The sequence below is a fragment of the Hemibagrus wyckioides genome, linkage group LG13 (genome assembly GCF_019097595.1).
Source record: "Hemibagrus wyckioides isolate EC202008001 linkage group LG13, SWU_Hwy_1.0, whole genome shotgun sequence".
Lineage (NCBI taxonomy): Eukaryota > Metazoa > Chordata > Actinopteri > Siluriformes > Bagridae > Hemibagrus > Hemibagrus wyckioides.
Window position 1 is genome coordinate 4,140,119 of NC_080722.1, and position 15,092 is coordinate 4,155,210.

The following is a 15,092-nucleotide window of genomic DNA, read 5'->3' on the forward strand; positions in this document are numbered from 1 at the left end:
TCTGCACTGTTCCTCCACCAGCCTCTGTTTTTCCTTTCTCTGACACCGAAGAATCATTTGCATTTCTGGTATTTAGCAGCATCTATTTTAGAGCGACTTATATTTTATACATCTGAGCAATTGAAGGTTAAGGGCCTTGCTCAAGCGCCCAGCTAGAGTAGGTTGGCGGACCTAGGATTTGAGCTCACAAGCTTCTGATCAGTAGTCCAACACCTTAAGCCCTAAACTACCACTCCTTCTACAAATGTTAAAGTCGTTAAAAAGTCATACTAGTACAGTTAAAACACTGGGAAAGAACTAAATCCACACTTTCGAACCAATCACAGTGGAGAATTGAACAGCATGACGTTGCTGCCTTGTCTTTCAGCTCGTAAATCCTTCCATCGGGTTTGTTTAACCCGACCCCCGAAACGTTAAGCGTGATTATGGGAACGGGTTTGCTCATTATAAATAAAACGTGTGTACGAGATCTATGGGTGCCATTCGAGCAGGTCGTAGATCAGGACGGAAAAACTGCGGTAGCCTTTAAAGCTGTAATTTATCGTGTAGAAATTTGAGCAGATTGAATTGAAGTCTTTGGGTATGACCTCACGAGCTCGGCTTATACACTTTCTCTCGTCATTCTCAGCTGTGCGGAGAGCGGCAGAACCCCAGAGTAATTTCCTTGTATGGTTCATGGTTTCACGTGAGACTGAAATGAGACAATTTTTAAAATAGTTTCCTTTGTATTCTGAAAGAAATGTGTAGCTGTTTATTTCCACTGTTTTGACAGATTTACTGCAAAACACATCTTCAAGGTCGAATTGCCTTTGCATGTACTGCTGTATGTGTGTGTAAGCGGGACGTTTCTTTACTGTGGATATAATTCTCCACATGGCTTTTATTACATAGAACATAATACAAAACATTTTGTGCCTCAAGTACAAAACACAATACGTGCTATTATATAAATATAACAGTCTTCGGGACATGTTCTCGTCTCTACAGTTCATTCAAAGCACATGTCGTGTGTCAGGCCAAGATTTGGACTGATGCCTGGACAGGTGAAGGTGCACATAGTGCAGATTGGCGGATTGCCAGGGTCGCTTAGAGACGGTGTCCGGCAACGTCCATCGATCAGCATGGCAGCGTTGAGGACGTCCCTCAGGATCACAGGCTTGGCATGTGTTTCCAGCAGAGGTCTAGCAAAGCAGGACGACATCATCGCGGCGTTGGGTTACGGAAATCGCAAACGTGACTGTGTTAATCTCTGTTAATTAGAGATTACGTATCAGCAGAGTGCCTGGAGGAGGCCTGTATGCCTGCAGACACGTGCTAATTCTCTCAGCCTGGGATACGTATTTATCAGCAACTTCCACTTCAATAAACCAGAATAAATACATTGCTATTCAAATAGAAATTACTGTGCAATTGTTACCATTAACCCTTCTTAACAGTACACTGCTGTTCCAGTCTGGACCTATGAGACCTTTTTAATCAGTATTAAGAAATGAATGATGTTCAGGCTGTGAGTCTGATCTAAAATGACTCTGTTGGCTTTCTGTGTGTTTTAGACATGTGTTTTTCCCACTGTTGGAGAACCTTACACAGAATTCTACTGGTTGAAGATCACATTTGAGCTGCCTTTTAGACGAACAAGCACTCAGAGCATCCCGGAGAGCAGAAATAGGTTTGATATCAACATTTACTTTGAAGATACAAACATTTGTGTGGGGAAAAATAACCAGCTTTGTTTTTTTTTAAACTTTTCTATGAATATCTCGCCCCTAGTAGGCTAGAGAAAAACAGAAATACTTCTAAAAGTCCTGAGTGTCTACTTTCATATGAGCTTCAAATTAACCACCACTGTGGAGTGGGACATGACAAAGACGTTCAATCATCAATATGGACACAACAAAACTGGAGCAAACTCCATTTTTTGGATTCTGGGAAAAAAAACAAAAAAAAACAAATAAATAATCATTATTTTTATATATTTGGATGGGTCCAAGTTTACTTTCGCAAATTTCTTTCATTGTTGAAAGTCAAGTTTGGCAAAGAATTCTTGGACACATCCAACAATATAAAAATAATAATCATTCATTAATACGCTTATTATTTAAGGTGGACTTTAAGGAAACTTGCCAGCATTTCAAACCCCTTGACAGCGTTCATTATTCCACTACTTAAAGCATCACAACACGAGCGCTGAGCATAAACATTAATGTCACAGATAATTAATAATCTGATGAACGTTTAAACGCTCCCAGGAACGGTTTTGTTAACGTGTCAGCGAGCGTCAGGACTCTCGAGCTGACTTTCAAAACGATCCCAAACTTAAAAGCGTGAGATTTTTCCCTCGGCTGTCATATTATTTGCCGCTTTGAACAATACCCTGAGCGGGAATCTTGTTAGCGGCTTGCCGTGTCGTCTGCACGTCGGACTCATTAAAGGAAATCTGCTGGAAGTCATGCTGGAGACTCTTCCGTGTCAGTGGATATGTAAACACGAGATGTGAATATAGTGGAACTCGTTTTTGAGGCGTGACGTGACTCGTGAGGCGCTCTCTCTTTTTTGTTGTTGTTTTTTTTTGAGAGATATATATCAAGGTGTATTTGATTTCTGGGGCATTTGATTAAGCAGGCTGGTTTGTGTCATGCTAATAAATGTATGCTAATAGAATGAGGGACGGTTAGCGGATATATTGTTTATGCTATGGGTTCCTCTGCATCGTACTGGCTTTTCTGGCTCGGTCTGTTTGTAACGTAACCATAGCAGACTGTCTGGAGGTTATATAAATAAGATTGAAGGGGTGAAAATTCCAGAGATGATCTTCACTGTCCGAGTATTCAGCTGAGATAAATGACGGGATTACACGTTGTGAAAGCTTCCTTTTTAATTTTTTTTTTTTTTTTTTGGAGCCAACATCTGCTTTTTATTGGTAGGAAGCAAAAAGGATTTCTTATAAAAAATAAAAAAAAATATCCTGGTTGATTCATCTGCATATCCTTGTGCACGCTTCAGGCTGGCTTTGTGCGTATTTACAATGAGAAATCCAAGAATTCCCAGGGATTCCTAACCACCTTCCTTGGGATCCACCACAGTTTACTTTCTAAATATCAACACATCTGGGGGTGATCCTCGGATGCTACTGAAAGCCTTGATTAGGACTCCGGTGTGTTAGATTAGGAATTACGCTGATCCATCTAGGGTGCTCAGGAGGAAAAAAACTACAAATAGAGACAGCAGTTAAAGTTAAAGAAGATTTGCATTTCTTGATATACACCTAAATGGCCAAAAGGATGCAGACACCTGACCATCTTGTTCTTGTTGTCTCAAATGTGAAAGCAACCAACAGCATAATAATAACAATGGCTTTGTATGCTATAGCTTTAAGACATACCTTTATTGGATCTACAAACTTGTTCCAGCATGACAATGCCGCTGTGAGGACCACAAAGTGAGCATTGTGGAGTCATGGTGTGTCGGTTAATGTGGAAGGAGGAGTGGAAGAACTCGAGTGTCCTGCACTGAGCCCTGACTCTGACTCAAAGATTTTGAGATCAGAAGGTTGTAAGGGACACCAAGTTGCCATTGCTGGACCCCCTGAGCAAGGCTCTGGATAAGGGTGTCTACCAAATGCCAGAAATGTTCATGTCTAATCTCACTAATTCTTTTGTAGAATGAATATACACAAATCCCCACAGCCAAACTCCTAGTGGAAAGCTTCCCAGAGAGACAGAAAAGAGGACAAGAGAAGTGTGGAGCTGATTATAATGACATTATGTGATGTTTACATTTACATTGCTGGCATTATCAAGGGCAACTTACAATTCTCACTTTATATAATTGAGCAATTGAGGGTTAAGGGCCTTGCTCAAGGGCCCAGCAGTACAAGCTTAGTGGACCTGGGATTCAAACTCACAACCTTCCTATCAGTAGTCCAACAACTAAACTTCTAAGCTACCACATGTTCCATAAGTACACATACACATTGTGGCCAGGGAAGCGCAAACTTTTGGTCGTATCCTTGTCCCCGTCTAGGAAGACGCTCCAGATTGAATGAACTCTCGGCTCTCTTTGTTATTGTCCCTTTTGACCGGGACTTACAGACTATACATAAGTCTACATAATCACTGTGACTTCCTGTTGAGTCTGGCATAGAACACACCACACAATGGTCTCTTTTCCTCCAACGAAAGTGTTAACATTCCCATTCCCAGATTCTCCAAGGTTCCCCTCCGGCTTGAATTAGTCGTGAGCAATGACCATATGCCTCTCCCCTCTTCTTCCTTCCCCCAACTCACAGATAAAAGTGTTTGTCTTTGGATAACGTACTTCTTCTTCCTCAGCCAGCTACATCATGGACTCTCTAAAGTGACGCTGATGAGGTCGTCATGGCGAGGGTCCCAGTGGAGCATCTCTGACATCCTGTTGCCTTTTACCCGGGGGAAGTTCTCATTTTTTTTCCACATCAGCAGGAAGACATTCAGTTCTTCAGCGCAGTCTTCAAGGATGCCTCGAGGGAGCATCGAGGCCTGGCCCCAAGCAGAGAGGACACTAGCTGAGCTAATTAGAGTACCAATTAATGACTTGGCCTGTGCAGATCTGACTTCCTGCTTCCTGATATTTTTTTTCCTTTTTACTTTTTGTTCTTTCTTGTTAACGTGGACACACCACAGGTTTATATCAGGTATATTCTGGACGGCAGAAAATAATTTTCAGCAACCCAGTGCGCATTCAAATGAGTCAGGGCTCTTTGGCATTCCGAGTGAACTTGATGACTTTTTGCCCTTTTCAGAGCCGCTCAACATTTCCAAGCATGGCCATCATTTAAAGCAGAGGGTGTGTGCAGGTTCTGCATCAGTGATATTTCATGAGATTTCAGCCTGCTTTACATAAAAAGGATGCGATCTTTTCGGCGCTAATCGTTCCCGGTGAAGCTACCGGGCAGAGTATCCACAGGGAGAAGCTGCTGACCGTGTGGGTCGATGCGCCGCATCGATGTTTAAGCCTCTTGGAGAAATGTCTGCCATGAGAATGGACGGGTTTGGCGCCAGATCTGGCTGGAACAGGTTTGGACCGGGTTCTTCGTGGCACGCTGTTCGCATGAATGATACAGCTGTCTCGCCGGCTGTAGGAGGTCAGAGTTATGTGTGTAGGAATAAACACATTTCCAGTGTCTCGCTCTTACAATTTCATCTCTCTCTCTAAGCGTAAGAATCGAAGTATAACGTGCTTATATGCTGAAGATAATAAAATCTAGGTCAGTGGATATCTCTGTGCCTTTTCAAAGAGCAGCAGGCTTCTCGTTTAATCATCCAGGAAGATTAAATGCGCTTGTTTCGACTCGAAATGCGTTTAGCTCCGTACTGGTTTTTCTCATTGTGACCAAATTACGTCCTGGGTCATGAATTAGGCCTTATAAAAGTCTGAGTGCAGGCGGACATTCAGCAGCATAAGAGAAGCTTTATAACCCACTTAAATGAGTGATCTTTCAGCAGCCGGTAATTCTCTTAATGAGGACGTTGTAACGTTTTGAAAATCATATTAATATCTCGGTGAAGAATAGAGCCAGTCAGAAAGACGAGCCCTCTCTCAGCGGAAGCTCATCCGGGCCACACTCGGTCTTCTGCAGAGCAGCGGAGGAAAATATTGCCGTGGGCTCTCCGGTGTTGTTGCTGGAGGAAATAAACAGCCGTATACAGAGGGAGTGTGGAAAAGACTGTGTAATTGGGCTGGGTGATGTAGTGATATTTACTAAATCTTCTGGACTCTCAGTTCTGTCGGTAAACCAAAGTGTAATAAAACGGTCCATTTATTATAAACACGGGAAGATTATACACCCACAAACATCATGAATAAACTACTGGAGGAGCAAACCTACCATAAAAACTGTACTAAACAGGAATAGTAGTGCAAATTCTGGAATAGCGTGGCTAATGTAAAAACTGTAATGAACAGGGAAACATACTGTAAATTCTGAAGCAGCATGGCTACTGTGAGAACAGTAATAAAAAGAAAAACTACCCGTGAATTCTGGAGTAGTATGACTTCCAAAAAAACAGTAATAAACAATAAAAGTACTGTTAGTTCTGGAGTAGCACGGCTAACGTAATAACTGTAATAAACAGAAAAACTACCTTGAATTCTGGAGTAGCATGCCTACAGTAAAAACAATATATAGAAAAGTATTGTAAATTCTGGAGTAGCACAGCTACTGTAAAACCTGTAATAAAACAGAAAACTACTGTAATTTCTAGAGCACACCCACCGCAAAGACAGTAATAAACAGGAAAACTAATGTAAATTTTGGAGTAACATGCATACCGTGAAAATAGTAATAAATAGGAAAACTACCGTAATTTCTGGAGTAGCACGTCTACCATAAAGATGGTAATAAACAGGAAAACTAATGTAAATTTTGTAGTAACATGCACAACATAAAAATAGAAATAAACGGAAAAAGTACTGGAATTTCTGGAGTAGTATGTCTACTGTGAAGACAGAAGGAAAACTAAAGTAAATTCTGGAGTATCATGTCTACCATAATAACTATAATAAGAAGAAAAACCACAAAAAATTCTGGAGTGGCATGACTTCTATAAAGACAGCAGTAAACAGGAAAAGTAGCAGGAAAAGCGGTGGTGGCTCGAGTGGTTAAGGCTCTGGGTCACTGACTGGAAGATCAGGGGTTCAAGCCCCAGCACCACCAAGTTGCCACTGTTGGGCCCTTGAGCAAGGCCCTTAACCCTCTCTGCTCCAGGGGCGCTGTATCATAGCTGACCCTGCGCTCTGACTCCAACCTCCAAGGATGGGATATGTGAAGAAAAGAATTTCACTGTGCTGTAATGTATATGTGGCAAATTATTATAAATTCTGGAGTAGCACATCTAATGTAATAACTGTAATAAAAACAGGAAAAGTACCGCGAATTTTGGAGTAGCATGTCCTAACTAAATAAACTAAATGTCCTAACTAAATAAACTAAATGTCCTAACTAAATAGCATGTCCTAACTAAAAATAACTAAATTATATATTACATATATAAAATGTAATAAACTAAAAAAACTACTGTCAATTCTGGAGTAGCATGACTAGCATAAAACAGCAATAAATAGGAAAAGTACTATAAATTCTGGAATAACATGACTAGCATAAAAACAGTAATAAACAGGAAAACTATCGTAAATTCTGGAGTAGCATGACTAGCATAAAAAACAGTAATATATGGACCAACTTATAAGTTTTGGAGATGCATGCCTAGCATAAAAGCACTAATTAGACATGAAATCTACCGTGAACTCTGGAGTAGCATGCCTGATACAGTATAAACAAACTTTAAATAAGGAGGGAATTTACACACAGCAAATAAAACAGCTAAAGTTTTTCCGTAACCTCTGGAGTAGCACGCTTATCATAAAAACAGACAAAAACAAACAAAAACTACTAACAACTAATTCTGTAATATTGTAAAAGCACTAATAAATGTCTAAACATCTGGAACATCATGCCTGTTGTTTAAAAGCTTAAGAAAAAGTTCAGTTTATCATAAAGTACCATAATTTCTGGAGTAGCTTGCCTACCGTAAAAAACTGTAATATATCAGCACGTATGTTACTTCTAGTCGCCAGTTCATTATCTAAAAATAAATAAATAAATAACTAAATAAAAAATATAAAATAAATAAATAAAAAAATAAATGAAGAAAAAAACAAAATAAGTAAATAAATAAATAAATACACATCAGCATTGGAAATCTATTATTACTTGCTATACATTTATTAAAAATGATACATTTTATTTAAAAAAAAAACTGTGCAAGCAGTACCGTTTTGTCAGAGTTTTAAAAAGAAAAAGGCTGGTGCTTTCATTCGATTCACTTAAAGCTAATCAGAAGCTGGAGGCTGTTGGAGGTGTCGCTTTTTCTGCGTCGAGATGCTCACTACAATTTCCCTCTTGGCCTTTTTTTGTTTTTTACCTTTTAACACTAAGAACTCTTTCATACACCAATTTTCAGCTCGCACTTTCCGAGTTCTCAGAACCGTTACTGTGCACTTACAGCTTTTATTTTTGTAGTTGACGAGTGAAGGGAAAAAAAGAGAGAGAGAACGTGTTTAAAAGCTGCCTTTCAGAGCTAGAAGACTTTGTCCTGTTGTATCTTGTACACATTCTTATAACATCTCCCCAAGCTGTTATAGCACTAGTGCTTTAGACAGATCTTTAGTGTCAGATGGTACGATCAGATCATTTAACGCTAGGCTTCGTTCTGAATAACTTCGTCCTGTCATCAATCTGGGTTCATCTCGTAAACAGGAAGATCCTGAGCATGAAGTGATTGATTTTTTTCCGTTGTTCCTGATGTTTTGCTTATATGTATATCTGTGAGGTTCGGTGTCATCCTGTGGATTTTAGATGAGCATCGTTTCAGCAGATCCAGTTTGGCACCAAATCCTTCATGTCAAATCAACAAAAGTGTTTTTTTTTTTTTTAAATTTTGGATAGAAGGCTCTACATGTTTATGTTTCTATGTTTCCATGAAACTAAGACCTTTAACTATCCAAACAACCCTTTGAGAAATATCTAAGACTAAAGTAAATGTAAAGAATGCTAGTTTTATCTTAGAAAGTAACCTAGCTAACTGAAGGAAGTGGGCATGCCTTATTAAAGCACATTTCTCAGTAAAATCCATTCTGCTCATTGATGCGTCATGTATATAGTTTGAGTTTTGCTATACAGCTGGTCTTTTCTATAAAGCTTCTCTCGTGGCTTGATGGACTTTTTATGAGCATGTTTAAAGGGTAACAGTGTGTAGATTAGTGCTCGTTGCAGTCTGGATATAATCTTGGAAGTGGCTCATTTTCTCCTGAGAAAGAACATTCTGCTGTGCTCCCTCCTTCTGGATAAATGATTGGAACAATACACGTTGATTACGTTAATCGGCCTTGCGGTTCTGTTGAGGGAGACGTCATTCAGCGACGGGGAAAAGCGTTGCCACAAAAGCAGATTGTGTTGTTGAGTTATTCAATTCCGATCTGCAACTAGCCAGTCGACAGAAAGGGATTAAAAAAAAAAAAGTCCAGCGGCGAGTAGTGAAGCTTGAGGAATGTATTACCATCCAGAGCTTTCCTTCTAAATCCATTATATCTCAGATATGTTGCTCATGTGTCTGGTGTATAGTTAACCTTATACGATAGATGGGCTTTTATTGTTTTATTAGAGATTGTGGTTCACGTCTCATTAACCAGGCAAATGCTTAAACTGTACGCGTATCCATATGGATGACTCACAAATCGCCCCATGAATCTGCGGGAGATTTTCCAGGGATATGTCAAAGATAGCCCAAGACAGGCATTAACATTTAACGTTAATGTTAACATTAACATTAGAGCTGTTTTTCTTGGCAGCGAAAAAATCTTGAGTGCCATTTTTAATATACACCCTAGCCTTTTTTCACTCTGCCCTTTATTGTATATATTCTGTGTAGTTTTAATGCAGGCGCTAATTATAGTCGGCTTCAGGACGTAATTGTGACCGAGCTTAGCTTATAGGTGCGTTGGATTTCTCCTTTGTTATTAATATTCATAGAGATGTCAACAGCTTGGAAATGGATGACATTTTAATCAGTGTAAAGAAATGAATGATGTTCAGGCTGTGACTCTGATCTAAAATGAGTCTGTTGGCTTTCAGTGTGTGTTTTTCCCTCTGTTGGATAACCTTACACAGATTTTTACTGGTTGATGATCAAATTTTAAGCTGCTTTTTAGATGAATAAGCACTCAGAGCATCTCAGAGAGCAGAAATGGGTTTGATATCAACATTTACTTTGAAGATACAAACTGTTTCTATGGATTAAAATAACCGTTTTGGTGATTTTTGGAACTTTTTTTATGAATATATCGCACCAGGCTAGGGAAAAACAGAAATCCTTCTGAAACACTACAAATACTTAAAGTCCTGAGTGTCTGCTTTCATATGAGCTTCATATTAACCACCACTGTGGAGAGAGACATGATAAAGACACTCAATCATCAACAAGGACACAACAACAACAGGAGGAAACTCTATTTTTTGGCTTCTGGAGAAAGAGTTAACAATAGAAATCGATAGAAATCTGACAAACAAGTGTGATATCAGGGAGGGAAAACCTCCTTGGATTGACACGAGGAGAGTATTTCCACCTTTGAATCTTCTGTATCAAGTGTGAGATTTGGATATAAACTCTTCTGTTTCAAGTGCGTATCTATAGCACCGCTAAGTTGTTGATCAGTAACAGGAGGTAGAAAAGAAAAAGGAAAGAAATTCCACTTCCTTTCGTACAGTATTGTATAAACACACAAACCCGCCCTCTCTCACTGCACCTTCCTGTCAGTGCGACTTTCTTTGTTTCTCTACTTTCATATAATTGCAAGTCAGAAGGTGAAAGAGTTTCAGCATTAGAAAGAAGTTTCAGAAAAACACTGTGATCTGTCGCTAGGCAACACGTTATGCTTAACAGCAGTTCGTATCACGGCGGCTATCTAGCTAAGATATCTAGCTAGCTATCGTATTCAGGCAAAGCTATCACAATACTTGAGATATCATTTAATTTCTCACAAGTCAGTGTGAGGGCTGGTAACATGCTAGATTAGAGATTTTAGAGATTAAAAACATAGACATTTTGATAAGTTTTCCTTGAGTGAAAAGTTTGAAGCTGAAGCTTTAAGATGATTTATTTAGCCGATTAATTGCACTTTAATTTGAGTAAAGAATATGGATAATTTTACCACCAGTTTCTTTTCTTTTATTTATTTATTTATTTTTTAATTAATGCAGTATTTCACTGTTTCACCAGCATGTCTCATTTTTAAAAAAAAAAAATTTAATAAACACACAAGTCTAAATAAATGTTATGGTGTAGGCTAGATTGGAGGTTAAAAAAATTAACAAAAGGGCATGGGATCTTGAAAAATTGTCAATCAAAATATTCTGTAAAAAGTGAGAAATGTATTGTGACAGCGTGAGAATGTAATGCTAATGCATTTTTTTTAAAATAGACACCACTGGAGATATTTCAGTCCCAGTCAGTGCTGCCGAGATTCAGTCCACACACACACACACACACACACACACACACACACACTGTTAGAGCCGGACACGCTGCCAGCAGATCCTCCTTCTTCCGTTTCCTCTCATTCACACGCGCCGTGTCTCTTTTACGCTCTCTGTTTTCATGATAAACAGCCACGCTGGTTACACCAGGGTTATCGGTGTTGCGTAACTCAGAAGCCACAAGATGTGCTCGCGCTCATTTACATTTTGGCAAAGCACCGGAGTGAGCTTCTGCCAAGTCAAGCGAAGGTTAGCCTGGAGTGAAGTGTGTCACCACACACACACACACACACACACACACACACACACAAACACACCCACGTGTTGATGCACATGCATACACACAAGCATTCACCTATTATCCGGGGACTTTCCCTTTTTTTTATCCTCCTTTATCTGCCTTTCATCAAGCGCTTATAAATATACACGCCCCTTTGGGATATGTTTATCGAGCAGAAGTCAGACATGCAAGAAATACTGCTTTCATGAAAATCCTGCTAGTTCACGAGGACGTTTATACGTTCTCCGAAAGCTCGAGCGCAGGACTGAGTCAGCAAAAACTACTTTCCTGGAAATGATAAACTCTATAAATAATATTCAGAGAAGACTATCATGCATACTGTTAGAGAAGTCTCCACAGGCTTTGATTGCATGCACATGTTTAGGATTATGTAAAAGGTTAATAGTTTAAATTCAATAGAGAATAATACGATAAAACTAATAATACTTCTATCAGTAAATATGTTCCTTGAGTTTCTTTTCTAGAATGAATGAAACCCTCTGGTGTTGTTTAAAGGAAAATAATCTGAGCAGTGTCCCGGTTACCCTCGTCATTATTTTCCTATAACAGCATGACCCCAAGTGTGTTTCTGCTCTTATATCTTTTTTAATTTATTAAAAAATGACACTTTTTATCTGTACATTGTGTTAACCTGTAAGAGTTCCTGTAACCCTGTGATTTGGAGCTGTACCACAGCATTGAGAGTCAGATCTGAGAACCTGAGGTGTATACAGATGTTTAATGATACAGGGAGATCAGCTATTTCTCCACGCAGATGTGTGTGTGTGTGTTTATGCAATGCAGGCTGGTTTTAAGCAGTGTGTGTGTGAGTGTGAGCCGTGCCCGAGTGGGATGTGGCTTGTCAGGAACACGCTGTGCCTGACTGGAAGATATTAATAGAATGCTCTGATAAAGAGAGACCTATAACCAGGTCTGGATCTGAATCTCAGTTAAACACTTCAGGACTAATGCTAACACGAGTAATAGTGTGATGTGTGTGTGTGTGTGTGTTAGCATTAGGAAACGCTTTATATATTTCACCGCAAACTCTTAAAGGTTCGTTTTCTGTGTTATGTAAGTGCCGTGTTTCTTCTTAGTGCTCGTGGGAGTCTGGTACTGCAGTCAGGAACAGATCCACCGCTCCAACCTCCTGATTTCATACCGGCTTTACGGCTTTAACCCTTTCCTCAAACTCACTCGAAATTAGCTGTGTACAAAAATACAGAAGAAGTTTTTTTCATCCAACCTTATCGTATCATCAGAATCCTTCTCCAATAGTATGTTTTCCCTCTGTTGGATAATAGTATATTTTTTAGCCTCTGGGATACCTCAGTGCTTCTCTACAGATCAGATATTTGAAAAAAGAGCCGTAGTGCACCACTGAGTCTCAATACCGAATGGGAGGTAGGGAGATTACGGACTTGCCCCATAATTCTCTCTGCCTCATCACAGGTTTTTTTTCATTACCCCAGTCCGGCGCTCGCCATTCTGTAGTATGCCGGACCCCTCCCTGGCTTACATCCAAGCCCCTCTGACTGCACTCTAATCCTATTTTATGATCACGTTTTCCTCTCTTTTTTTCCCTCCTCCCTCTTTTGCCCCCCCCCCCTCTCTCATGGATATTGCCATTTGAGTCGCTGTGTAGTGCGGTCTAATTTTTGATCCAGCTTCAAACTCGTGTACGGAATGAAGAAACAGCTGTTTTGTATTTATTACCAAACTTACTCTATGGACCTCTCTCTCTCTCTCTCTCTATCTCTCTCTCTAGTCTTTTTGTATCTATACACCATAGCCCCCTTTCCCCGTTCTAGCTGTTTTGGCCCCACTGCTCGCTCTGTTCCCCTCAGGAATTTTGGCTCTAGTTCAAAAATCTTAAATCAAGCACAGCCCGCCTGTTCTCGGCAGGGGGAACGGTTTCGCTTCAAGCCCATCGTGCCACATAATAAGTCGAGGCTCTGTAGTCTGCCCTGAACTGTCCCCAAAACTACGACCACCGTTCACCTATTTCCCTCAAACCTCTTAACCCTAGTGTCTTACCTTCTTCTACCTAGCCCTGTCAGCTATCATGGCGCAATATTTTTGCTAGTACAATCTTTTCTTTGATACTAGAAAGAAGATGTGATGTGAAACTGGTGTCGTGGAAAGTTTATTTGTATTTGCAGTTCCTGCCTCTGGGTTTCGGCCTCCCTCCCCTTCCTCCTCGCTTTAATCTCGCTGCCTCTTTATCCTTCACTCTAGGAAAAAAATGTTATCCTTACGTCATCCGTGGAGGATTCCTTTCCTGTGGATCTGATTTCTCCTCCTCCTTCTGGCACCAGTTCACCCCCTCCATGCTAATGGACCTTTCAGTCTCTTTGTATTTGAATGTTTGTTGAGGTGAAGGCAAATGAGACCCTAATGCACCTTTTTCTCGGTATGTAGCGTCATTGACCCTCCGCATCGGTTTATTTGCACCGGGGTCGTCCGAGTTTCCCGTGCAGCCGCTGTGAGCTAGGTCATTAGATAACCTCCATTCCAGTGGCCAGAGTCCAACGTTGCCTGCAGCATGCGATTATCTGATGGCCAATCGCACATTACAGTAACGATTTTGACAGCTGGGCCGCCATGCTGAACGCATATAATGCGCCGTTGAATTTTGAGGCTTCCTGAATAACAATAGTAGCATAAAGCTGTTAATCTTTGCGTCACGTGATTATTGATTTCCTTACTACATCATCACCACTCATCATTATTATCCATTTACAGTTACATTCTGAAATTTTCTTTCTGTTTTAAGCTGTCCGGATTTACACACCAATTCTGATTTGCTATGTGAGAATTAAAACACTTAGTGTGTGTACTAGGACGACATGAGTTTAATTATTTTCCTATAACAGCATGTTATGCCATTGCAATAATAGTGATTACAGAACGACAATTCTAAACCATTTATAGAAGAAGCCTTTGTCATATTTATATTACAGCACAGGGAAATACTTTTCTTAACATATCCCAGTTTAGAAAGTCACAATCCAAGGACAGGGTCAGCCATGATGCTGGAGAAGAGAGAGTTAACTCAAGGACCCAGGAGTGGCAGCTTGGTGGTACTTGAACCCCAGACCTTTCAGATCCTGAACTGTCTGAGCCACCAATCAGGAGGTTGAACATTCATGAAACAAGGTAGTTCAAGTTATCAGACTGGAAAATCAGGCATTTTGTCCACTCCAGCAATGAGACAGAACTTATGGATCTCAGTTTGTGTTTGTATCCTTTGCTGTTGTTAAGATGTTGGACTACTGATTGGAAGGTTGTGAGTACGAATCCCAACCAAGTCCACCAAGCTGTCACTGTTGGACCCTTGAGCAAGGCCCTTAACCCTCAATTGTATAAAATAATAGAAACTGTAAGGGATTCTGCCAAATGCCACCAATTTAAATATATTTTATTTGAATATTTATAAATAAGTTTCTCCCTTTCAACCTTTGCAGTTGACTCTGAGTTAATATTTTACTGGAGAACGCTTGAGGCCCAGTTTTACCCCTCTTCCCCCATCAGGAAGACATTATTCTTGCTTTGCACATGGTTTTTATGACCTCAGCACTAGGTGTACCTTCGGCTGAGCTGAGACCAATTATGTGAGTGCATATTGTACTGTCCAATAAAAGGTGCCCAGTCACATGGTTTTTTTTGTTTTGGCTGGGCATTTTAGCTTCATTTCAGGAAATAATTCGAAACAATGGCTGTGAAGTGAGTTTGGATTCC

At 40.1% G+C, this 15,092-nt stretch overlaps 1 protein-coding gene across 5 annotated transcripts in view; it reads left to right on the forward strand.

Annotated features, from left to right (window-relative positions):
* Nucleotides 1-15,092, forward strand: part of thrab (thyroid hormone receptor alpha b) — a 159,248-nt gene that overhangs the window by 27,423 nt on the left and 116,733 nt on the right. Inside the window, exon 2 of one of the 5 annotated variants that reach the window (XM_058405918.1) lies at nt 1,554-1,669. The exons of 3 other annotated variants lie outside the window; for them this stretch is intronic. The gene's annotated coding sequence lies outside the window, so the exon portion shown is untranslated. Of the gene's footprint in view, nt 1-1,553; nt 1,670-5,008; nt 5,123-15,092 lie in introns of those variants that run through there. One more of the 5 variants, XM_058405920.1, reaches the window with a different exon arrangement.